Source organism: Hylobates moloch, unplaced genomic scaffold (assembly GCF_009828535.3).
Source record: "Hylobates moloch isolate HMO894 unplaced genomic scaffold, HMol_V3 SCAFFOLD_15, whole genome shotgun sequence".
Lineage (NCBI taxonomy): Eukaryota > Metazoa > Chordata > Mammalia > Primates > Hylobatidae > Hylobates > Hylobates moloch.
The window spans coordinates 46264975-46270989 of record NW_026652290.1 but is presented as its reverse complement, the minus strand read 5'-3'; the positions used below and the strand labels follow the sequence as shown (position 1 = coordinate 46270989).

Below are 6015 nucleotides of genomic sequence, written 5' to 3'. Positions count from 1 at the left end.
TGGGCGCGACCTAGGCTCCTGGGTGCTCATTGGCGCCGCCAAGTGCTCGTCACCGCCCCCTCCCGCCCCTTCATGCTAGCGCGGAGGCCGCCTGCTAGCAAGGTAGGTGGCCTGGCGGCGAGAGCCGTCAAGGGCGCCTTGGAGAGTGACCCCCGGACCCCGCTGTCGCCGCCGCCATCTTCCGGCCGTCCCAGCCCCGCCCCGCGGAGAAACCCGGCCAGGTTCCTGTTAGAATCCTGCCAGGTGTTAACTTGTTTGAGTCGGGCACGCTCGCCCCATTCTTTATTAGAGTGCAGGGTGGGGGCGGGGCTCCGCAAGTCTCTGCAGGGGCTGGGGGCTCCCAGTGATAACCGCCATTGCAGAATTACAACTGAGATAGTGAAAGAGATCTGACCTAACCAACTCCATCTTGCTTCTATCCTTGTTCATTCCTGAGCTTAGGCGAACTAATTTTGGGAGGAACTTAGTTTATAGTTTAAAACAGGATAACAGCCCTTTCCCAAAACAAATCTCCTTCTTATCTGGAAACTAGACTGCCTTTGTAGGACTAATAAGTTAGCCATAAGATTAGAAATTATGGTTTAGGAGTCATGCAGCTGGAGGCTACAAGATTATGATCCTCCCTAGACTGCTCTTAAGAACAGTGCTTGAGATACTTTGCTGACCCCACACTTGATGGATCCTGGCACCACCCAGATGGATAAACTGGCTCATCTGACCTTGTGGCCCCCCACCCAGGAACCAACTCAGTGCAAGAGGACAGCTTCAATTCCCTATTATTTCATCTCGACCCAACCAGTCAACACTCTGGACTCTCTGGTCTTCCCCCCCCACCAAATTATCCTTAAAATCTCTGATCCCGGAATGCTAAGGGAGACTGATTTGAGTAATGTTGAAACAAACTCCAGTCTCATAGTGGCCTCTGCGTGAATTACTGTTTATTGCAGTTCCCCTGTCTTAATAAATCAGCTGTGTCTAGGCAGTGAGCAAGGTGAACCCATTGTATGGTTACAAATGTGAGGGTTCGTCTGGGATACCCCTTGTGGTTACCTGTCCTTGGTTCGGTAGCCCCCTCTCTGGTGACAGATCCAGAGGCCAGCCTAAGTGGCCACCTGGTTCTCTTGGACTAGGGGCTGACTCTGGCACCATCTCTGCCAGTGGGGCACTGCTAGCCCAATGTGCATGGACTTAATTGCAATGGATAAATAGTCCTGGGGAGACATCCCATAACTGTAGCCCTGTCACAGGGTGTCTGTAGCTCCATGGCGGGGCGCTGTAGCCAGGTCATGGAGTGTCTGTAGCTATAGTCCCATCATGGGGTGTCAGGTTGGTGAGTATCCTAGGTGCTGCCAGTGCCTCCTTCCTTCTCCGGACTGGTTCTGTAGCCACATGGTGGGGTGTCTGTAGCTCCACCATGGGGTGTCTGTCTCAGTTTGGCTCCTGGGGCATCTCAGTTGGCTCTCCCTAAGTAGGAAGAGTCTTGATTTGGGAGACTTCTCAATCAGGAATATTTCAGGGAGATTTGTCAGATGGAGAATAGGAGGATAGTTTGGAAGGGGTACTCTTGGAGTTCTTGGTTAGGGACCTTAATTTGGAAGGCCTTCTGTCTGTCTTGTCTTTGTGTGTGTGTTTCTATATATGGAGGGGATCTCTGAAGGAATTGCTGACGGAAGTCCAGCAGGCCTAACTTGGAGAACACTCCTTATTTATCTAGTCACATTCAGTGAGCCCTGAAAGAAGTTTAACAGGCCTGATTCGGGGTGACTGCTCAGAGACCACCCATTGAATTCACGATTCAATGACCCACCGTGCCTGGCCCTAAAATGATTTTTTCTTAGAAAAAAGAGCTCTAGGCCAGACGCGGTGGCTCACACCTGTAATCCCAGCACTTTGGGAGGCCGAGGTGGGCGGATCACAAGGTCAGGAGATCCAGACCATCCTGGCTAACACGGTGAAACCTCGTCTCTACTAATAATACCAAAAATTAGCTGAGCGTGGTGGTGGGCACCTGTAGTCCCAGCTACTCGGGAGGCTGAGGCAGGAGAATGACGTGAACCCGGGAGGTGGAGCTTGCAGCAGTGAGCTGAGATGGCACCACTGCACTCCAGCCTGGGCGACAGAGCGAGACTGTCTCAAAAAAAAAAAAAAAGAAAAAGAAAAAGTTGACTTATAGAGCCAATAAGCCAAAAAATTGACTTATAGAGCCCCTTGGGAAATCTGGCCTCATACTTTGTCAACATAGTCCCTGTACGAGGTTCTTGACCTGTGGCAAGTAAAGAATGTCACTTTCTAACAGGCTCAGGAGACCTAAGTTATCTTGACACCTCAAGAGGAGAGGAATTTACCCAACTCGTAGGTATTCGAGGGTACAAACCCATGGCTGGGCTTGGCTTTAAAAAGGTCTTATCTGAGATTTCTTATGGAACAGAGTTCCATCAAAGCCAATGTTAAAAGCCTATGTGAAGGCCAGGTGCAGTGGCTCACACCTGTTATTCCAGAACTTTGGGAGGCCAAGGCAGGCAGATCACAATGTCAGGAGTTTGAGACTAGCCTGGCAAACATGGCGAAACCCCGTCTCTACTAAAAATACAAAAAGTTAGCTGGGCGTGATGGCAGATACCTGTAATCCCAGATACTTGGAAGACCGAGGCAGGAGAATCGCCTGAGCCTGGGAGGCTGAGGTTGCAGTGAGCCAAGATAGCACCACCGCCCTCTAGCCTGGGCCACAGAGCAAGACTTCATCTCAAAAAAAAAAAAAAAAAAGCCTGTGTGAAAAATAATTATTCTTGCTTTGCTTTATGCAAATCATCAGGCCAAGTACAATAAGACTACGGTTTATTTTGTAAACAAATCAGTTGTATCATGATTTGTTTTTAATAAAAATGGGAACTGAGAGGAAAATTATGCTTCAGAAGAAAAACTGTAGTACACCTTTTGTTAACCGTTCTTGAGTTTTTTCTGCAGTTTGAACTAAATCCTAAATTCTTTATGGGCTACAAGTTCCCAGACTAATGCTTTTAAATCTTCACTTTTAAAACTGGGAACTGCACTCCTTACCCTAGTACTCATTATTTCCCTTATAGTAGTACACTGTTCCCTTAAACACAGTACTAAAACTATAGGTGACAACACTAAGGCCTTTGCCATGCAAGCCTTGGAACCCCAGTCAGGCCTGCAGGAGTACACTCAGACAGTTGCAAAGTGGTTCCACTCCTCTCACCTTGGAGTCAACACGTACCCCCAACTACACCCCTGGTTAGCAGGAAGAAGTTAAGGTCTTTGCCCTTTTTCCATCTTCATTAACACCACCTTAAGATAAAGGTGTTATAAACCTAAAGGGAGGGATTTAAACCACCATTGCAAAATTATAACTGAGACAGTTAGAGAGATCTGACCTAACTAACTCCATCTTGCTTCTAACCTCCAAGTTGTCCTTGTTCATTCCTGGGCATAGGCTGAACTAACTTTGGGAGGAACATAATTTATAGTTTAAAACAAAGAGGGTAACAGCCATTTCTCAAAACAAAGGTCCTTCTTGCCTGGAGACTAGACTGCCTTTGTAGGACTAACAAATTAGCCACAAGGTTAGAAGTTAAGGTTTAGGAGTCATGCAGCTGGCGGCTACAAGATTCTGACCCTCCCTAAACTACTCCTAAGATCAGTGCTTGAGATATTTTGCCGACCTTGCACTTGATGGATCAGCTGGCACTACCCAGATGGATAAAATGGCTCATTTGATCTTGTGGCCCCCAACCAGGAACCAACTCAGTGCAAGATGACAGCTTCAGTTCCCTATGATTTCATCTTGGACCCAACCAGTCAGCACTCTGGATTCACTGGCTTTCCCCCACCCACCAAAGTCTCCTTTAAAACTCTGGGTTGGGGCCTGGCGCAGTGGCTCCTGCCTGTAATCCCGAATCTCTTGAACCCAGGAGGCAGAGGTTGCAATGAGCCGCAATAGCGCTATTGCACTCTAGCCTGGGTAACAGAGCAAGAGTCTGTCTCAAAAAAAAAAAAAAAAAAAAACCTGGGCCAGGTGCAGTGCAGTGGCTCACACCTATAATCCCAGCACTTTGGGAGGCTGTGGCAGGCAGATCACTTGAGGTCAGGAATTTGAGACCAGCCTGGCCAATATGGCAAAATCCTGTCTCTACTAAAAATACAAAAATTACTTAGGTGTGGTAGTGCACCCCTGTAATCCCAGCTGTTAGGGAGGCTGAGTGAAGCAGGAGAATTGCTTGAACCTGGGAGGCAGAGGTTGCAGTGAGCTGAGATCACGCCTCTGCACTCCAGCCTGGTCAACTGAGTGAGACTCCATCTCAAAAAAAAAAAAAAAAATTGATCCCCTAATGCTCAGGGATACTGATTTGAGTAATGATGAAACTGTGGTCTCCCGCACAGTGGGGTCTGTGTGAGTTACTCTTTCTGTATTGCAATTCTCTTGTCTTGATAAATCAGCTCTGTCTATGCAGCAGGCAAGGTGAACCCATAGGGTGGTTACACCAGGGTGGGGCAGGGGGCAGTGAAGACACCACTGGTGAAGGGGGACTCCTCAGGACTTCGACGCCTGCCATCAAAACCTTCCTCGGCCTTCCCTCCTGGCTCTCCCAGAAGCACCCCAAACATTCCTCTCTGCTAACTCCTCAGTCCAAGAATGGACCCGTGTCACAACCTGAGCGCCCAGGACAGTCCAGAGGGAGTCACGTGGGCAGGTGGCCTGTCGCAGTCTGCAAATATGTCAGCCTTTTGGTAAAAGGGCAACAGAAAAGAGTTTGTTGGGGCAGATGCCCTAGGTCAAGTAGTAGCTGTCCCTCTCTTTTTGATCCAAAGGTGACAGTGTTGGAAGGTAAACAGATTTACTCACCCGTGAGCAACCTGGCTAAATGATCTCAAAGTGTATTAAATTACTATTCTGTATCCAACCTCATTAAAGCTGCTAAGTTGTTTCCTTACCTTTTTAAATCTTATATTTAAGTGCCTTATTGACGGAAGAAAAAATATTATAAACTGTCTTGGTGTGAAATGGACTGCTGGTTCCAAGGCATTTAGGAATTTTACTAAAGAGTTATGCGATTTTAGACGTTCTTAATAAAAGTAACTGTTTCTCCAAAGAGAGATTATGCTTTCCTGGGAACCAAAATTTAGGTCGTTCGTATCCAGCCTGTCCGATTTTAGTTTGGATTGATGAGGTTTTATTTCATCTGGAAAGCAGTGAAGAAGAAATGTGTATGTAACAGAAAGTAGTATTTGACACCGTGTTTAGCCAAGGTTTTTGTTTGTTTGTTTGTTTTGTTTTTTTGTTTTTTTTTTTGAGGCAGAGTCTCACTCTGTTGCCCAGGCTGGATCTCGGCTCCCTGCAACCTCTGCCTCCCGGGTTCAAGCAATTCCCATGGCTCAGCCTCCCCAGTAGCTGGGATTACAGGCCCATGACACCATGCCCAGCATATTTTTTGTATTTTAGTAGAGACAGAGTTTCACCATGTTGCCCAGGCTGGTCTCGAACTCCTGACCTCAGGCGATCTGCCTGCCTCGGCCTCCCAAAGTGCTGGGTTTGCAGACATAAGCCACTACACCCTCTCTCTCAAAACATTTTTTATATATGCTTTTATTTTTCCGTGATTACAAACACAGCTGAATATCAAATGCACAAAGTAAGAATTATATGGGGAAAAAAAATCAGATACGTTCGTATATATATCACCTTTTCAAGGCTATTTCCATCCAGAATAACCTTGGTTTGCCAGGGCCAATAGAAAGAAGTCACAAAATCGCCTCTAGTCAAATTTGTGTGTTTGCTTTCCTCTATAATTCCAATACCTCCACCACCAACAACTCGAGATAGCTGCCAAGGTGTTATACAATCAGTGCCAGTGTCTTCATTCATTCCACAACGAAGGCTGTCACCTCACACTTGGAAGATTGCACAGCGGCCAGGCAGAGGCGCTTCTCACTTCCCAGACGGGGCGGCCGGGCAGAGGCGCTCCTCACGTCCCAGACGATGGGCGGCCGGGCAGA

General features: G+C 47.4%; 1 long non-coding RNA gene across 1 annotated transcript in view; it reads left to right on the top strand.

The window, feature by feature from the left end:
• The first annotated feature begins 15 nt into the window (after positions 1-15).
• The window catches only part of LOC116484228 (uncharacterized), a 41343-nt gene continuing 35343 nt past the window's right edge, over positions 16-6015 (top strand). The window contains exon 1 of the long non-coding RNA XR_009209978.1: positions 16-243. This is a non-coding gene — a long non-coding RNA (uncharacterized LOC116484228). The remainder of the gene's footprint in view (positions 244-6015) is intronic.